The following is a 21,836-nucleotide window of genomic DNA, read 5'->3' on the forward strand; positions in this document are numbered from 1 at the left end:
AGCAACGCCTTCTTTGGGACTCGAACCACGGACCTCTCGAATACGCGTCGAGCGTGCTGACTACTACACCACGAAGGCAAGCTAAGAAGGCGGGAGAAATACCTTATAGGTTTTACCAAATTAGATGAAAAATATTTCAGTACAAATTATATTTATAGAAAATATAACTGAACTGAAACTTATGTAAACGATTTTTTTATTATTGTTCAATATTGAAACTATATTTAACAAAATAGTATTTGTTTATTTTGCAATATAAAATTAGGTTACATTTAGATGTATATAAAACTTTAAATAAAGTATGATTATGTATTTCATTACAACAAATTTGTTTCGATGAGAGATATAGTTAAATGTTTTGAAACAAAAGTGCATGGATATTAAATTGTATAATAAAGCTTACTTACAAAAAAAAAAAAAAAAAAAAAAAAAAAAAAAAAAAAAAAAAACGAATATAAAATTAATGGAGTGCATTAGGAAAACGTTAAAATGTGTAATTTAACATTTAAAACTATCACAAAACAAAAACGATTTAAACTGCATTTTAGTTATTAATTTTTGCATGTATATCGAAATTATATCATCTTAAAATAAAATAATGTAAATTACTTGAAATTGAAATTAATTAATACTGTTACATATCTAGTGTATCTTATGTACTGAGAAATCAGTTCTAAAGCTATATTATAGTAAAAGTTGGTTTTGCAGACGCTTAAAATACTATATTAATAGCGAGAAACATGAATATTATAATTATTCAGATAAAGCTTTTAAAATTTTATTTTACAATAAACTGGAAAAAAAAAAAAAAAAAAAAAAAAAAAAAAAAAATTTGAAAGTTTCCAGATTTTACATTATGCTCAAAAGAGCGTTTTTGTAACGTTTCGTATGTTCACTTTATTTACTAAATACCCCGTTCTTCGTACTTAAACCACATAAAATTCAATTCAACAGCAATATCACAAAATAGTATATAAAAAACAGCTTATCTTTAGAATTTCCGATAGATAGTCTCCAGCTTTGGAGATAATAACGTTTTTTACCATACTGTGTTGACATTGCTCGCTTTGAAATCGTTGAGTTCATTAAACAAAAATTCGTTAAAGTTTTGAAAAAGATGAAAGAGACAATAAAACAAATTCGAAATTCAAAATTTTCGCTTCCAGGTGCCCACGAGGATTACGTTATTCAAAATTTGATAGCTCTAGGTACCGTCTTTTTTTCACACTGCGAGAAACATGCATACATTCATACAGATTCTTCATTATTTAATTTCTTTAAATATAACGGAAAGCGATAAACTTTGGTGGCAACAATTGGAAAAGTGATTCAGGCATTCATAGTTATTCAATGCAAAATGGCGTTTTGAGACTTAACAGCGCTTTTGGGCTAAAGGAAGTATTACAGAAATAATAAAAATTGGCAAGGAATAAGCATACCACATAACTTCAACCATTTGGAAAGATTTAAATTCCAAAAAAAAAAAAAAAAAAACTCCGTAAATTAAATAATATAAGATTTATCTGAACTTTGTTTCTACCTTAACATCAAACTAGTATAAAAGGAAGTTATGTTATGAAATATAAATAAATATAAACAGAAAATATACCATGAAAAATCCTTCATGGAATTCTACATTATGTGTGGAATGGAAACTATGCACATATATCACAGATTATTCATTCTTGATTGAGTTACCAATTCAACAAACAATAAGAAACATATTCTTAAATAGAAATGGAATAAAAACTTAAATCGCAAACCTCTCACGTATGATTTAAGTCTGAAATGCCACTTTCAATTCAGGATTGTTTTCTTGCGCTCAGCTGTCATAAGGAACGAAAATATTAAGATAAAACTCAAAGCTGTTTTTCTTTATTTGTATCATTCCGTGAAATAGAAGTATTGCACATACTGAACAATTTTCAGACAATACAAATTTTGAAAAGCTGCCATTTTTACACGTATAGTAAGACTAAGGATGAAAGGTCTAACTTTTTATGTACTCATGATTAAAATTAACTTTGAAAGCAATAAAATATATAATTTAATTTCGAATAAAATTTAATAAAAACAGATGTATAGCAATTTACCACAAAAATGTTTTTATACCGCGAACATTTAATTGGATCATTTTAGTTTTTCTTATATTCATTTCTTGAAAATTAACATAAAATTATTAGCACGTTTATTGTGTAATATAATTTTCTATTCGGAAAATAACTTCTGATACTCATGTAAAGGGAGTTTTGGATTTAAAAATTTCCATAAGATGACAACTGAATACATTCTGTTGGCCATAAATATATGATTAGAGCCACTTAACTGTTACGAAATTTAAGAAACTTAAAGATATTACTCCCACGTATATTTATGTAGTAATACATATTAGTTGCTGTCCGACAGACCAAAGATTTCGGATCGATTCCTAGCGGAAGCATAGTCAGCTCTTAAAGGCACTTCGCTCCAAAAGCTCTGAATGCGTCGACAGTAGTGCTTAAAAAAAGTTGTGAACGACAATTGAACTTCTGTGAGCTCTTGCCCCATAGGGATCTTTAAACTGGTAAGGGGGTAAGAAGAATGAAGCTAGCTCATTTCATGCATTTTTCAGGTGTTGCAGTAAGCATACAAATCCAGTACGTTAATGACCGTGCTCGACTTCCGCTAGGTGCACATGTAGTTTTCATTATTGTTCTTAAATTTACGTTTTTAGAAAATAAAGTGTCATGTAAAGACTCTATAATAATCCATATCGGCAGAATAGCAACTGGTTTTATTAAGGATATTGTATTTGATCACAGTTCACCAGTTTTAATATACAATGGCAAAACTATACCTGTATGCCAAAACTTTCACTACTCTGTCTGCTGTCTCAACTCAAGTATTAGTTTACTTCAGGTGCCCTTAGAGGCACTACTTAGTGACAGCCGGAACAAGGTATGCTACCTTGAACGATAATCGCGGCTTACAGCAGCACCTGGAACGTGGAACTGGCAGTGTTTTCGCATAATTCTGTTTATTTCCAAATTTGACGCTTTGCAAGTAGAACCAGACAAGGTAGTGATGTATTTAGTCAGAGCAATGGATTCTTAATTACTTACTTAGCTATGCTACAACATCAGTAGTTTAATGGCAGGTATCTTTCTCTTTTTAGACCGAAATAATTTGAATAATGTAAACGTAAAAAAGTAGAACAACTTAAATAAAATAACCCTTACAAGAAGTCACATAAATTATTACCTGGTATTAAAGCATATAAAATACGAAACATGTTGGTTATTTATGTTAATAATGAAAATCAGTATGAAACTTATCAGTTAGGTTCTCCGTCAATTGCAAATAGTTTTATTAAATAAAATAAAAAATATATAATATTTTTATACAATAAAATTCTTACTTGACATTAAAGGAAGCAAAACTTTATACGCAACCTGTATAGTATAATTTGTGTTGCGAGCGGGTTCGTAATGGATTGAACGTACAAAAAACCGAGGATAGCTTGATAAAGTTTATTTTTCCAAAGAAAAACCTTTACAATTCTGGAACTTTTCACAAAAGTGACAAAAGCACAACTCTTCTCAGTATGAGTACTTACCACTTCAAACTGCTTAGAATGTTAAATACCAGAAAGCCTCAAATGCAGAGCTCGCACATTTATCTCTCAGTACTCGGAGCTAATCTCTCAACTGAACTGAGAACTGTTCCAGGTTCCAATGTTCCATTTATGACAGGCTTCACTTAAATATAATAAACACAAGTGCCGGCTGTCTTCATGTTGGCGCTACAAGGAGCGATGATAGTACTGATATGCCTGTGTGAGTCCAGTGGACAGGATAGGGAATGGCAGAAGGCTTGACACTTTGTCAAGTGAGCCATGCTGAAGCATCGAATTGTATGCAGAGATTCCAGTGACAGATTCTGAAAAAAAAAAAAAAAAAAAAAAAAAAAAACATATACTATGTACAAAATAAAAAGGCATCATACAATATAAAAGATAATTTTCACATGACCTTCAGCATGAGATATTACTTACAAGTTTTCATAACTCAATTAATACTATAAGCATCAGAAGGTTAGCAGAACCCACTTGAGAGGTCACCCTCCCAAATCCTGGCCCTGCACATTGCTGCTTGAGAACTGATGCTCTCTCAGGGCTTATATAGCTTTCTCTGGCACATAAAGTTATATATAGGGCAGAATATATAGGTATATATAGGGCATTATATATAGGGATCATACCAATTTTGTAATTTGGTAATTTCGCCGATTGGGCGAGATAGCTATTTATCTCAATGTTAAATGGACTTGTCCGTGTAAACTTTTTTTTTGGCAAAGCTTCACACTCTTGACGCCTTTCGTGTTACATGTTAGAAGAGCTACTACAAACTTACATAGCATTTTATTAAAAGTATTTACATATATACAAAATTCGTAACATTAGATTAAAATTGTCCAGGCAATTAAAATGTTTCATCGAAATGATAATAGCCAATAGTGGGCATGTTTAAAATATTGTAGAGATTTAATATTTATATAATCCAGTTAATAAATGCATAGATATAAATAGATATAGGATTAGAATATATTTGAACTTCACCCAAGTTTATCAGATACCGTTCCCTCGTGCTAATTGTCTGCTGCACCAAATTTCCATGAGAGCGCAGGGGTTTTCATCAAAACAATAATCTCTAGGGTTTATTATTAGAAGCAAACTTCGCTTTACTGGAGGATAAAGAGGAAATTTGAGGTTCAGCTATAGTATAAACATATGCTTTTTGCTGATAATTTGTTTATTATTTTTATAATTTTTCTCGAATAGGAATTGTTTTGTATCATAAATCATTTGAATATATTGAGGTTGCTGATGGAGAATTCGATATGAAAGTCTGTCATACGTACGCAGGTGAACAATCAGTGCCCAAGATCTCTTTTGGTACCACGGTGTTCTAGCAGACTGGATCTCGGCTTAAGTAGCTCGAGGTCACTCAAAGTCACTCAGCGTTATGTATGCTTTGCAATACACACTGTCCGAGTCAGATTTAGCAGTATAATTACAAGACCTTGGTGTGCTCGAGTGGACATGCACAGTGACTAAAATGGAGGTTTTAGTCACTGTGAAGGCAAACAGGTTCAGTTACAGTGATGTACAGTTTTACTGGGGTAACTGAAAAAGGGACTATGGGTTGCGAAATTAAATGAGACCATAAGTGACTCGGATTGGATTAGGCATCTGTTCAATTAATATGAGAGCGTATATATGAGTTTTTGATGATTATTTGATTACTAATATGAGTTTTTGATTATTAATGTTCTAAAAATAATATATATGTTACGGTGAAACACCGAAATCTGGAGAATGTCGACTTTCACCGGTGAACGTCAACATTCACATAGTCTCTTGGTGTATGTCCGAAATATTTTCCAAATACTCTTATTTCTGACTTACACCGGTGAATGTCGACATTCACCATGTACTAATGGTGAATGTTGAACATATAAGAATATTATATTTCCTTCTCCGTAATTCATTCGCGAAAAAACGCACTTGAGACTCAGAATAAGAACTTAAGAACATAAGAACTTAAAACACACAGTGCATTCAAAATGAGAAAGGAAAATAATAGAAGTTATAAACTTACCAAATTATGTGATTCAAATCTTATTTATTGCAACAACTTAAACTATTAGGACACTTTGAATTGCACAAGAGGCCCTTGCTTTTACCACTGCATTTATTTGTGGAACACTTCCTTTTGCAATGACAGCGTGTACATACACTCCACTCTTTTCGACCTGCACCAGACGATATCTGTGATTGTCGACATGCACCGGTGAGGGTCCGAATGTACTAGAATGTAATGAAATATTCGATCTTTCATCGACGTATTTGGTGAATGTTGACATTCTCCGGTGAAAGTCGACATTCTCCAATTTCGGTCTTTCACGTTAACATATACACGGCTGTCTGCTGATCAATATGCTCGCCAGAAGCAAAGTATTAGTTAAGTACTTGTAAATAGTATTTTATGATGACTTGGGCCACGGGGGAGAATGGTATACGTATCCAACATAGCTTCTTTTGCAATGCTTTTTGCATGATCATTATCTTTTATGTACTGTATGCATATATTGCATGATATTTAGTCCAGTATTATTTAATTTGGATGTTGGATAGTATACGTAGATTTTCTTGAATGTCTTGGGGTACTGTTGGTCAGTGGTCAGAATTTGATATTGCACAGAAGTTGCTGCTAGAGACTGCTGGTGCGCATTTGTATTATTAACAGTAATGCACAATTTTTTTAAAAACTCGAATTGTACATAGAATAAGTAATTTTCCAGGCTAGGCGTAAAATAAATGCTTTGATAGTGTAACTTAACGGGGTGAGATAATTGCAAAAACCAAATTAAAGACATTCTTAGCTTTCGAAACTGTAATTGCTAGTAAAACTCAAAATAACTCTTTCAACTTTATGTCGAATTTTGATGTTTTTAAAGTCATGCATATTATTTTCAAAAAAATTACGTTTGGTTAGAATTACTTGAAATATCTCAAATGCTTCAGATTTTAAAAAAGCATTCCAGTCATTTTTAGAGTTTTTACCACTTTTTTCTCTCTTTATAAGAACGGTACACTTTTTCTCACAAATTCGTTCTCGTAGAACTTAATAAAAAGTGCTTTAAAAATTAAAACAAAGATGAAAAGCCTTCAGTTTTATGTACATAATTCATAAAACTTCTTTTTTCTTACCAAAAATATTTGAAAAGGAAAAGCTGCAGTAATATGGAATGGAACAACTGCTAAGAGTGAAAAAATGCTACTTTCTCGGAAGCTGGTAAAAAGAACTAATATAACTTCAAGCTTCATAACTGAAGAAAAGAAAAAAAATAAAGAAGACAAGAAAAATACTAAAATGTTGAGAAGAAAAACGCAAAAAAAAAAAAAAAAAAAAAAAAAAAAAAATCTTTCAGGGACACACCAGCAAGTATGGCGAAGTTTAAATAAGTTCATACGAAAAGAAATACAATTTTTTTTATCTCACGTATATAAACAGGTTATGGATTTCTGCAAAAATAAATATATACGAAAAGTTTTATTATTTTCGAATGGTAACAACGCTAAATCTGTAAAGCAGAAAATAATCGATAGAATGTTCAAGATGTTGAGAAAGAATTTATTGTTTTAAAAATATTTACTATTTTCCAAGTTTCAGAAAAGACTTTAAGCCAGAAGCTTTGTTATGGACACTCTAGGCTTTTAACATTTAACTGGAAATGAACAACAAGCACATAATTCACTATTTCCATAAATAAAATAGCTTATAAAAATAATACTCTCATTAGCATGCTTAAAAATTAATTTAATGTAATATATTAATTTAACAACTAATGCAATTATGTACGTGTAAAATGATAAAACATGAAAGCCACTAAGTTATAATTAAAAGCAATAAAATTATATTTTAAATGAAGGTAATTAAAGGCCAGCATTGGCCAAATGTCATGAAAGTCATGAAATATTCGATACTCATCCCAGCGGCTGAAGAAGCTGGCTGTATGAGAATTTAGTATTTTTTCCTGTATATATATATAATAAAAAAAAAAAAAAAAAAAAAAAAAAAAAACTTTGATAATACCTATCATCTGGGCTGGCCGGATATCACTATCACTATCCAGGACATCGCCAACAATGTCCATGATTGGCAGGTGGCCGAAGACGAAAGTTGTTCGGACCACAGATATATTTACTTCAATATAGAAGGTGATACGAGCATTAGCATACTCAGGAGATTTAAGTTACCAAAGAATAGAATACAGGCACTCACAAGGGCCTCACAGGCACTCACAAGGCGCTTCAACAAAAGGAGCAAGCGTTGGATTTATGCAATAATCAGAATGACCTTAATGACCATACAGAACAACTTCTAGACACCATCCGATGCATATGTGATCAATACCTGCCCACCAGGACTGCAAAACGACTACAGGGTATTGCGTGGTGGAGGAAAGAACTGCGCCAACAACGGCAGAAGTGCAGGGCGTTAAGACGCCGTCTACGCTCTACGACAGACGAGGAAGCAAAGATTACAATCCTCGCAGCATTCAGAAAGGAAAGAGCAGCGTACAAGATTAACCTCCTAAAGGCGAAGATCGATAGCTGGCGGAAGTTCTGTACGGAGAACTCAAATCCATATGGAATACTGCACAAACTAGCAACCTCCAAAGTCTTCAAGCCGGATCATCTGTACGCCGAGACCACAAATCCACCCTCCACCGGCAAAATAGCAGAAGATACTGCTACCACATATCTGAATCAGGGAAGATAACCCAGAGGATGACACGCCACAACAAAGACTAACAAGAGACTGTCAAGACGTCCCAGATACCCCGGATGATATCCCTTTCGAAATGGAGGAGATTAAGCAAGTCTTCAAATACCTTCCGCTCAAGAAAGCGCCAGGCCCTGACGGACTGGACTATGCAATCATCAGGATCACTTCACTGTCTGCCCAACATACTTCATGGCCTTCTTTAATAAATTGCTAAGACAGCAGATATTTCCATCGGCCTTCAAAAAGGGCCAAGTCGTATTCTTTCTTAAAAAGAATAAATCACCAGAAGACCCCAGCTCCTACAGACCGATATGTTTATTGTCTGCGCTGGGGAAGGTTTACGAGAAACTTCTGGTGAAAGTACCACCTTCACCGTACCAAATTCCTTAGCAATAACCAATATGGGTTCAGAACTGGCCTCTCTACAGTACACGCTCTAGATAAGATCAGAAGCCACATTAACGATAATAGAGCCAATAACCGGAACACGGCATTTATATCACTAGATCTTCAGAGTGCCTTTGACTCCCTCTGGTGGCCTGCAATCAAGCAGGCCCTCAGGGAGGCAAAGGGCCCCAGGAATTTATATAACATCTTCAACGATTATCTGGACTCAAGAAGTCTCATAATCGCAAACAATAGTGGTGTCTATACAAAGAAGCAGGAGAGGGGCTGCCCACAAGGCTCTTGCGCGGGGCCCCTGCTTTGGATAATTACGTTCAATGCGCTACTGCAACTCAGTTGGCCTGACCACACCAAAGTAGTGGCGTATGCCGATGATGCGGCACTGTTAGTTACTGGCCGTACGCGAGACGAATTGGAGAGGAACGGCTCCGCCACTTGCTCCAAATTCTATGACACGTGCCAAAAGATGAAACTCGTTATCTCAGCCCAGAAATCTACGGCCATGGTCATACCGCGTCCAGGTACAAACCCCACGAGACGACTTTGTATTAAGCTAATGGGCAGAAACTTGAAAATCACCAAAACGTTGAAATACCTTGGAGTCACGTGGGACCAAGGCTTGACCTGGCTACCACATCTACAAGAAGTCAAAGTCAGAACAGCCAACATTGCAAAGAAAGCCAGGTAGTTTCGGGGACAAAACTGTGGGCAGAACCCTTACATTCAAAAACTGCTCTACTTGACGGTTGCAGAAAGGATTGTACTCTATGCCTCAGCTATTTGGGCACTACCAATGGGCAGCCCTAAAATAAAAGCCCTGTCAACAATACAAAGACCTTTTGCTCTCAACATTAGCAAGGCATATAGAACAACCGCGACAAATGCAGCACTTGTGCTTACCGGGCTCACACCCCTTCACATCAGGGCCAAGTTAGAAGCAATATATGAGCGGGTAATAAGATTAAAGGAGAATGCTGCACTCGACACCACAGTCTTCAGCACGCTGCAGTACTAAACACCAGGCAGCACACAGCACGTGCACCCAGCACATAAAAACTCCATACACGTCAAAATAGCAAAGAGATCTACGCCGCGAATAGAGGATGTACCAGTCGCCTCGCAATTCTACACAGATGGCTCCAAACATGATAACGGAGTGGGTTGTGCTTATGCTTATTATGAGCATGGTACACTTCACAGTCAATGGAAAGGTCATCTTGCAGCTCACAATAGTATCTTCCAGGCGGAGGCCATAGCAATTGAAGCGGCAATACAGTACGCACATGACATACAACTTGCACGAACAGAAATCTGCACAGACAGCATGTCAGTGCTGCAGGCATTAAAGAATCATCATCACACATCTCCCATAATCCTGCAAATCCAACAGACATTCCATAGCAACCAGCAATCTAACATCAAGCTAAAATGGGTAGGAGGCCACTCTGGGATCGCAGGCAATGAGATGGCAGATCAACTGGCCAATAAGGCAGCAATCAACAATAATGCACAGGCTGTCTCAGCACTAATCCCGCCATCATTTTTAAAAAGACAACTAAGAGACATAGGGAATAAACAATGGCAACATGAATGGGAGAATGGAGATACCGGCAGAAGGACTTTCGAATTCTACCCTGTAGTAGATAAAGAACGCTTACAGGCCATACCCCCTTTAGTAAACTATATCACGGGGCATGGCCCTTTTCCCACCTTCTTTTATAAGCGTGCTATTTCCATGACAGAAGCGTGTGTGTGGGGGGGGAAATTGGCTCCCCCGACCACTACGTGTTCAACTGTAGCCTCACGACGAGCCATCACCTACCATATCCCACTACGGATATAGTACCTTACAAGAGGTTCGTCATCAAACACGCACCTGCGATAAGAAATATATGTAAAATTATACAGCAGCTGAGCGTCCTAGGGCAGGATGTCTGCCAACCAACATAGGAATAATAGCATACACAGCGCAATAATTCTATGTCTCTATTGTAACTTAGCAGGTGTTATGTCTAAAATGGTAAATATGTAAGTGTATAAGTAGTGTAATGTAAGTAATGTAAGTAATAGTGTAATGTAAGTAATTTAATCAATGAGTGTAATACGTCGTACTATGTGTACTTTTAACATAACGTAATCGGTAATGTAGTCATTAGCGCGTGTAACGCGTGCCCCATGTGTATTATTTTAAGTAACGCATATATGATTATAAGGCAAAGTATGTGTGCCTATCTTGTTATATAGCATAATGTCATTTAAGAAGTAATAGCAATAATGTAAACTATAAGTAATCCAGTTATAAAGTAACTTAGCAAGTTCGCAATACAATTAGCTTAACGTAGTATACAGTCAGGTTATAACTCTAATAAGTGTAGATTAATGTCATGCATTATGTATGTGTAGTCTAATGTCATGTGTAGTGTAAAGTATGTATGTACTAATTCATGCAAGTATTATGTATAAGTTTAATGTCATGTCATATATCATGCATGTAATGTTATGTTTCATGTATGCATTATGGCCTATGAACACCCAGGTCAACCATTAACATAAGAATCTGTACAGAACCAATGTCAAACTGGAATAGCCCCTGTATGGCCATGTAAACGTTTTCATGAAGGCTCAGTAACTCCCGGTGCGCCCTTGTGGGACCCCAGGGAGTTCTTGTATATATATAGGGGAGGGCGTGGGACATATGCCTGTTTACCTCCGTTAAACACCAGGCGTCCCCGTCCTCCGTCACCTGTCACCTGTATATAGCAAAAACACAAAAAAGTTTCCGTCGGATGATCTTCAAAACAGCGTTCCTTCCTTTGGAAAGCGTTTTAATCTTAATCAACAAATCCAGTTCAATTCAAACCAGTAAAAATGTTTATCCATCCGAGAGGTATGCCTGCTTTTTTTCCAACATATCGCTTGGTTTCCTTTTAGTTTGATCTTTAAAATATTATGCTTTCTTATTTCCCTTAGTAAATTAGAGATCAATCATATAATCTGGTAGTTGTGAAGAAAAGTAATAAAGTAAATCATTATACAAACCACAATATTAAATGTTATGCCAACACAACAGTTCTTGAATTTGTGTAAAGTGTGGAATTCAACGATTATTCGGTCTGGATTACCAACAACAACCTTTGGAACAAACTTTCAGTTTGGAGCAAGTTGAAGAGAGTTGTCGCTTGGTGTTTAAGGTTTATAAGAAATGTGAGGGGAATAGAATGACTCCCTTCTTAGAAACAAGTGAACTAAAAGAAGCGCACGATATTATAATCAAACTAGTCCAAAAAACTGAGTATAAAACGGAAATAGCTACTTTAGAGAAAACGAGAGTGTTAAAAAAAAGTTCTTTACTTTTTCTAAATCCGTTCTTAGAGAACAGTTGCATACTACGTGTAGGAGGGACGCTTAAGAAATGCCAGCTAACCAGAGACGGTGAAACAATAAATAATATTGCTTAAGAAGCATCCTGGTAAAAAATTATTAGTGACATTTTATCATCTTAATTATATGCATGCTGGAATACATTTAGTTAACTCTGCGATGAAACAAATGTATTGGATTATAAGAGCAAAAACTACAGAAATAAGAAAGTGCGTTATATGAGCCAGGTTTCGGAACAAATGATGGCTGACTTACCTTCTGCGAGAGTGAATCCCGGAGGACCATTTCTTAGATCAGGAACCAACTTTTTGGGACCATTCTTGATCAGCCCTAGATGTGGTAGAGAAGTTAAACTACTGAAAATATACGTGTGTGTGTTTGTATGCTTTACAACGAAAGCTTTCCATTTAGATATTGTTAGTCATTTTAGTGCTCAGGCATGTATTGCAGCTCTGAAACGATTCATCTGACGACGAGGAAAGCCAGCTGAAATATTTAGTGATTGTTGATCGAACTTTATCGGTGCAAAGATTTACATAAAAACGTGTACGATAGAGGGATTTGGTATTTACTTGATCAACGAAGGCGTTAAATGGACAAAGAATGTTCCATCAGCCTCTCATTTTGGAGGTCTGTGGGAGGCTGCCGTTAAATCGATGAAGTTCCAAATGAGACGAGCTATAGGATCGCAGATCCTCTCACAAGAAGAATGTTTTACTTGTCAAATGGAGATTGAAGCCATACTTAACTCCCGTCCTTTAGTGGCTGCTTCTGAGGAACCAAATGATTTTTCTATCATTACACCAGGTCACTTTGTTATCGGGTCCGACTTAAAAAGTGTCCCTGAGCCTGATGTTACAAATGAGAAATTTTGCATCAGCGAAACGGTTGAAATTAGTCACAAAGATTTCCCAATCGTTTTAGAAACCGTGGTCAAAAGACTATTTGACTCAGTTGCAAGTGCGCAACAAGTGGAAACTTCCCAGTGCCGATTTACTTGTGAATGACTTAGTGCTGGAATGAGAACTTGCCGTCACTTAAGTGAAAGATGGTAAAAGTAATTTGCACTTACGAGGGAACTGACCAAAGAGTAAGGTCAGCCAACTTAAATATTGTGTCGGGTGAAATGAAAAGACCAATACATAAATAAACTGGTCAGACTTCCTATAAATGACTGATTTATTTATTTATTTCATGTTTTATAATTATTAGTCCAAAGGGATTTGAATCCCGAAGGACTATTAGTTTCGTTTTGGCATTTTGCGTCGGACTCATAAATGTCGGTTCACTTTTCAAACTGTTGCCACAAAATGTTAGAGTCCTGCATTATATTTGAAGAAATTAAATAATGAAAAATCTGCATAAATGTATGTATATTTCTCACATTGTGATAAAACAACGGTACATAGAGTCATCGAATTTTGAATAACGTAATCCTCCAACGAATATGAGCATGTGGAAGACCAAATTTGAAATTTGAAATTTGTTTTATGATCGATTTCCTATTTTTAAAACTTTGACGAATTTTTGATTAACAAACTCAAGGATTTCAAAGCGAGCAATGGCAACGTTGTGCAGAAAAAACATTTTTATCTCCAGCGCGTGAGTCTCTGTATCGGAAATTCTAAAGATATGCTCGTTTTAAAACTATTTTGCGATATTGCTGTTGCACTGGATCTTATGGTTTAAGTGCGAGGAACATGATATTTAATAAAGAAAGGTAACACACAAAATGTTAAAAACGCCCCTTTGGACGTAATTTAAAATCTGAAACATTTCAGATTTTTTTTTTTTTTTTTATTTACAGTTTGTTTAAATTTTATGTGTTGCATTATATTTCTAGTTGAGCTGATGACGGGCCAAGTAAAAGTACTAGTGGACTATTGCAAGCACATGAGAGCATATATTAGAGTAAAATTTTAATTATAAATGCAGACAAATAGCTTTCTTTAACAGATGCAGAAGACCTTGTATTTGACAGAGGAGATTAAAGTCAAGATGATTAAAAAGCGTTTGTTTCAGTTTGTTGAAATTAAAAAGCGTTCGTTCATTAAAAAGTGTTTTTTGAGTCTCGTGTCGGCTGTGTTGAAAATAATTATCCATTACTTGCGAGAGCTTAGTGATAAATTTAAGCCAAGAATGATAATTAGATTTTAAGAATAACGACCGTTTCAAGGCGCTTACCAATGCTATATTTAGCAAGCATATTTACTTCAATTCATACTAGCGAGTTATTAAATGGGTTTTTAACGTTGAAGGTACATATATTTATAAAGACATTTAAAAGTGATTTTTGACAGCTTGATTTTTAATACCTTATTTTACTCTAGGAAATTTGTTACGAGTATCTATAGTGATTGCCAGGTATTTAACGGATTTTATTGCATATATTTATTTAAAACATTTTAAATTATTTATAATTTGAAGATTTTTTAGAATAGTCCTTAGTGGTTACTCTATGATGGATTACTATTTAACAAATATTAAATTATATTTCATGGATTTCAGTATTGATAAATTTAAGTATTACACGTCATATAAAATTTTTGAATTACTAGTATCTGTAAGCAGGGAAGATATTGAGGAGCATTTATTAAAGCAGTGCGTTCTATACACATATCTCACCAATACGCTCTGTTAGAAAGTTTCATTTCTGTTGTATATGTTAAGCGATTTAACCTATTTAACAATCAAATGAAAGTAGTTTCTTCATTAAAAATTTCAATGATTTTATATTTTACAAAAATCGAAAATGAAAACAAATTCATGAAATTTTGATTATAAATATGTTATTAAGTGTAATGATTATAGACTTAATAGAAAGTGGTGGATTGATTTTGATTATTCTTCTGTAGTCTTCTGTGACGAAAAGCTAAATACTCAGAATTTTTATTTCTATGCATTAGAAACTTTAAGCGCCGAATAGAGACGATGCCATTTCCAACAAGGAATATAGGCATATAACTCTTATGATGAATATTGTGAACATTCTGTGAACGTACTATACTGAAATCATCATTCCGTGGCCTCGCTCGAATTTCAAGTACCAACTAAAACAACTTGCTTAAAAATCTTGGCAAGATTTGTGGAACAATGCTCCACAGGGAAGACGCACATATAACTTGATGCCCAATGTAAGCTTAGCATCTCTGAACTCGGATCAGATTTTTAATTAAAGATAAACATCAATATCCAAAGTTTCAGAAAATTATGCAACGACTCTCTTCCTACAGCCTAGATCTCTGTCAAGTGTAAATCCACATACAGTTTAAACTTAGTGAACTTTTACATGCTGTAATTATGGACAAAATGGATCTGCTCGTGAACTGAACTTTATAAACTGCAATAAACCAATATATCTGAAATAACCCATGGACACCTACCACTTTAGCATTATTATAACAATTCATTTAACATTGTGTTGCCAGTACTAATTATAATTATCTCATTATGTTTATTTGTTTATTAATTATGTTTATCTCCTATTTTTGTTGCATCAAATCAGATGTTCAATTTATCTTGTGAATCTCAAATTGTATTCCTACTATTTTGTAATATACTTATGCCCTACACCATTATTTTTAATAAATACTGGATGCGGGGCGTACTGCGGAATTGAACGATGTACCATAATAGGCAAACTTTAGACCTTTTGTAAAGCTTCAGTCTATGCAAATTCTTATAAAACTTGCAATTACCCCCCCCCCTTTTTTTTTTTCTCTCAAAGAGTTAGTATGGGAAGGCATTACCAGTTGACCTATGGTACATCGCTGGTGTCCCCCATACTTTTACCTTTACCTTTACTTAGAATGAGATATTAATTTTATAAAGCAGAAAATGCTGCAATAAGGACAAATTTGATAATAGCATACTGTGAACATTTCCTATACCGTGTTGCTTAGACACTATTGCGTACGATAAATATCGGATTGTAACAAAAGTTTCTCGTCAAAGAAAGTATCGTCAGCGCAAACAATTCGAGTTGTTGTGTTTAATTATATTTTGTCAAACGATTTTTGGCACTCGAAAGAAAGAGACTTACTTTAGAGTGTATAGTGAAATTTGTAAAAAAATATCGTTATCATTAAGTACAAGGTGTCTGAAGTGGAACTATTATACTACCAGATTTAGAATCATCATTTACTTCATGTTTTATTGCAAAAGTCAGCTACAGAATGTCACCAAATCATGTATACAGTTTTAGGCACTATTTTTGTATCGCATTACACTGTGAAGGTTGATCACCGAAAATTGAAAACCAAGGACTGTGACATTCAGGAAGCAGAGCGCTCTGGCCGGCTTTCTGATGTTAAAGCCTGCCTGCGATGCGAGAACTTGTGGAAAAAGATCAGTATGCAACCATTCGATAGCTTGCTAAGAAGTTAGGCGTGCTATGTCCATTAGTATCGCTATGCATCGCATAAACGTGACGTGCACGTTCAATCGCTGGGCGCCGCATGAGCTGACTCAAGCAGATAAGGACAGACATGTTTGGATTTGCTCTAATCTACTTGAATACTACTTCAAGAGCACAATTCTGGACCGGATCGTCATTTGTGATGGAAAGTGGATTTAGTTTAACAACACAGACCGAAGAGGGAGTTGGTCTACGTCCACTGAGCCCGTCGGCTGCGGTTTTTGACTAACAAAATGATCATCCTTGTATTTGGTGGAATTGACGTGTTATTATCCACAAAGTAAAACCCTCGACAATAAGGTGTACAGCGTGTTGCTAGTCCGTGTTAACGCTGCTATAAAGGAAAAACGTCGAACTGAGTTCCGGCGAAAAGTGGTAATATTCCATCAAGATAATGCAAGACCACATATGTCAGCATTAACCGGCTGGAGTCTATATGGACTCAAATGAGATCTTTTGCCACACCGTTCAGACAGCCCCGACATCGTTCCTTCGGACTACTACATTTTTCTTTCACATTTTGCTGGTGCTACCTTCCATTCTGAACAGGACATCCAAAATGAGGTTGATCTGTTTTTGAACATGCAACCACCAAGTTTCTGGGCGAAGAGCTTTGAAAAAATACCAAAGCGTTGGCAAAAATTCATGGATTTGGGTGGTGATTACTATTCGCACTAAAGGTTCTGGTTTCATGTATTTTGCTGTCTTTATTAAGAACGTTTTTTGGCGAAAAACTTTCGTTACAACCAGATAATTGCATTCATCAGGCATGTATACGATACTGCCAACAGGCAGAAAAAATGATACATATTGTTGCGTTCTACGGTTTCGTGGATTTGGAGTGATTGATGACAACATTTGATGAAGAACTAAAGCACAATTTATTCGACAGTATTACACAGGAGAGTTTTAAAGAAACGTTTACAGCCGTTGAAAAGCTACGATGAACACGTTGAAACAATCAGCAAAAAAGCCTTCAGGCTATAACGGTAAAGCCAGCTCCACGGCAAAGCACAAAACTGCAGCTCCCGACTCTGCCGATCGCTTTCGGTGCTCAAGACACTACTACTGAACTCTAAGTACTCTAGATACTCTTCGACGATGAAACTTACGATAAACTGCTACTCTGCGTACAGGCAGAGTTTATATAGCTTTTGGCCTGCCTTCGAGAATATTCTGGGCTAAATCGGTAAGAAATTTTTCTAGAATGTTCTCCATCCGTCTATGGCATATCGCCAATTTTTTTCGCTAAATGAGGGATTTCTTCGTCAAATATAGCAACCCTGCCTCTCCTTGCCCATTTTCTGGCAACCCTAAGCCCGCTTTGCGGTAAGCTATCTTACCGTAGTTGGGCATTTCGTAATAATATTATCATGCAGACAGATAAGTGTGATAACGTAATACCTAGAATAAGTAGAAGTTATGCATCTGATATTGTATGACCCGCTTTTTCAAATTATAAACATTTTAGAATAATTAGTATTATTTTAGAATAATTTTACTTTGCTTATTTATGAAACAGTTTCCGCTTTGAAACGGAGCCCAATTTTGCTCCTCCTCTTTTTTGCTTACCAAAACAAGTGCTTCGCTCATTTGGACGCGTTACTGGATTACAGATTCATCACGTGTAAAACGTACTAATGGACAAATACCACAGCCGCATGATTAGAATTTAATATTAATTTTAACTCTTATATTAATTTAAAATTAAAAATAATTCTTTGAACTTGAAATGCCGAATACCTACATACGTAAACAATGTATTTTAAATATAGAAAAATAATCTATCTGAAAGTTTTCATCTAACTGAAATTACTTTAATCAATACTAAGTTTACATATTTTACAATCACCTTAGCGATTTCATTGAAATTTCGAAAGAATTCGTTATTTAACTTCAAAATGTTTATTATTAGGATTCCATTAAAAATAAGTTACTATTTTCCGCGTCTTTTAGATTACATCATACATTTAAATGAACATCAACTGATTTGTCTTGTGTCGAAATATAACTTAAGAGGGAGAACTACGATAAAGTCCTTTACATTTGCTTTCACTAAACATTAGCAAGCACGAAGTAAATGCTGGCATTGTAATCACTCTCTACCAGACCGATGGAAGCAATCAATATCCTTAGAATCGCTTTACGTAGACGATGCTGTCAAGTGGTGCCTACTTGATCAAAGTCCCCCTCTTCTGAATACAAATAATGTCACACTCGAGCAATTTTGTGCATCCACTGATCCCCATCAATGCCAAGATGATTGAAATGTGCCATTATGTGCTTAAGATGTGTACATAGTAAGATATGACAAAGCTTTTCTAAGATAGGTCTAAAGCAACTCTTCTGTGTTGAATGAAAATGAACAATAATTTTACAAAATAATGCTCTAGTTTTTGTTTGTTTTTAGTTCAATAATAAATATTTAATGATTATTCCTATTTGAATAAGTAAATCAATAAAAATATTTTATTTCTCCAAAAAATATTTTATTTATTTATGAGCAACAATAATCAAGTTGCATAAAAACTGTCGACCCTAAACTTGTAAATAATTTTTTATAAGGGCTTCATCTAATAATGTATAAAATATAATTATCAAATGCAATAACCATAAGTAGCTATATGAATAAAGATGGAGCAGATTTAAACTCTGCACTTCGTAAATAGAAATTAAATGTTTGATTTGAAATCTACTCTGAATAATGATAAACTAAACGTTAATTGAGAAAAATCTTTTAGATTTCAAAAATCCTTATTCTGCTTCTCATTTTGCACTATAATTTTCCCTTCTAGCACTTATAAAATAAGTACTTTAATAATTATAAGTTTTATTAACAATATAATATCTTTCTTGCCTATTACATTTGAACCTACTTTTAAATAAATAGTTTTTTATGACTGTTAAAATATATTTTCACAATCTTGAGCTCTATTTATGGAAAATCGAGATAATTTTATTTCATAGTATTGCACAATTCACCTAATTATTTATTTTTCAGGCCTATAGTTAATTCTGAATATTAAACTGAAATGCCTTTGTAAGCACTAGAACCTCACCATACATTTTGTTCATTCAATGACCGGACAAAGCACATAAGCGCTGAAAGCTCATCATGCATTTTGTTCACTGACTGAATGGACAAAGCGCATAAGCAATAAAAGCTTACCATACATTTTATTCATTGACTGAACAGACAAAGCAGGTAAGCACTGAAAGCTTATGTGCATGCATTTTGTTCACTGATTGAATGGGCAAGGCACATAAGCACTAAAAGCTTGCCATACATTTTGTTCACTGAGTGAATGGACAATGCATATGAGCACTAAAAGCTTACCATACATTTTGTTCACTGACTGAATGGGCAAGGCACATAAGCACTAAAAGCTTACCATACATTTTGTTCACTGACTGAACGGGCAAGGCACATAAGCACTAAAAGCTTACCATACATTTTGTTCACTGAGTGAATGGACAATGCATATAAGCACTAAAAGCTTACCATACAATTTGTTCGCTGACTGAATGGGCAGTGCACATAAGCACTAAAGGCTTACCATACATTTTGTTCACTGACTGAACGGGCAAGGCACATAAACAATAAAAGCTTACCATACATTTTGTTCATTGACTGAAAGGACAAGGCACATAGTGGTTTTTTTGGTAATTTCCTACTGAATTCAAATTCAAGTGATGGAGAAGATTGGTTCTGTATCAGGTTTCAGGGTTTTATTTCCTAATATGCAAAATAAATAAGATTTCGTGTCCAATAACAAAAGTTTTGCGAAAACGGACTCTTAAAGATCATCTGGATACAAATGAAAGCACATAGTGTCTAGTATAGGCAGATTTAGTTTATGCCTATAGCTTTTTTGCATCTGTTAGTGTACATAAATGAAAGATGCCATTCTTCCTGACTTTCTATACTGAAAATTCAGTAACACTGCGGTATCCCTAAAGAAACGTTTCAAAGGCACTTGTGCTGTTCTAAGGAAGAGTTAAATGCGCCGTTTCCGCTGCGAAAAACACATTTAATAAGGAAAAAGTTACAAAAATTAAGAAAACAAATATTTAAGTTCTACTCTTAAGGAAACAACAATTAAAATTTTTAGTATTAACTATTTTAGTGCTGATGATTACACTATTTCTAAACATTGTGTTAAATCTTAGATTTCATGAATGTGTTTATTTACATAATTTCAAAATATAATTCTTTAAAAATTCGTAATAAATTGAAGACAGTATTCATGATAGTAGACTTCATAAATTTAACGTCTGTGTTTTGATGGGAACAGAGATTTTTCTCTACCTGTGAATGGCAGCGCTAAAAGTATAAGAAGCGCATTGATTTAGATCAGAGTTTATTAAACTATGGGTCGCGACCCCAGATGGGTTCGTAAATCGAAATTTTGTGGTCGCGAAAATTCAGTTTAATAGTTGAATTTAAAAAAACAGCATTCACAAAACTTTTGAAGAAATTATATTAATTGACATTAATGAGATTATACTTATAAAGACATTACGTTAATTGATATTAATGAAATTAATTACCTTTTATATAAAGTGCCAAAAAATATGTAAAGAGTTTCAAACTTAAAATTTCAGTTTTCACAAACACTGCCGTATTTACGTATAAGCAGCACAAGCTATAGCGTAGGGCCCGCACTTTTTTGGGACCATCGCCAAAAATTGTACCATATCCCATATAAAAAAATTGACTCATAGCCCTCATAAAAAGCCTCTTATCTTAAATAGCTTAGGAGATCATCAAATCTAAATCTGGTTCTGTTAACAAAAATACTTGATGAATTTTGGATCGGAGTTAGAACTAGATTTCTAATTATTTCTGAAATGGCATTAAATATTCTTCTCTTATTCAGCACCATATATTTTTATAAAACTACATTTTCAGCCTTAATGCTAATTAAAATCCATTGTCGTTCAACGTTGATACGTGTTGAAAATACTTTATGTCCAGCAGTGTCAAATATCAGACCAACATTTAATTTGCTATGTAGCAGGAAACAAGCACATCTGTCTCATTAGAATGCGCTGGAGGCTGTACAAGGAAAAGAACAAGTTAAGCCTGCGATTAGGTTAGGTAATTTGAATGCAATAAAACATACGAGAGTTATATACGTGTGAGGCCTTCTTCTTTACCTTTGTAGGAGGATTTTGAAGGGAGCTCGTTCTTCATGATACACATAGAAGAAGCCACGAAGACTCCCACGCACTTAACGTTTGCTAGACAAACTACCAGAATTCAACCATCTTAACTATTCGAGGATTGATAGGACGGA

Source organism: Stegodyphus dumicola, chromosome 1 (assembly GCF_044657685.1).
Source record: "Stegodyphus dumicola isolate Sdum_Otavi_A_Nest chromosome 1, ASM4465768v1".
Classification (NCBI taxonomy): Eukaryota; Metazoa; Arthropoda; class Arachnida; order Araneae; family Eresidae; genus Stegodyphus; species Stegodyphus dumicola.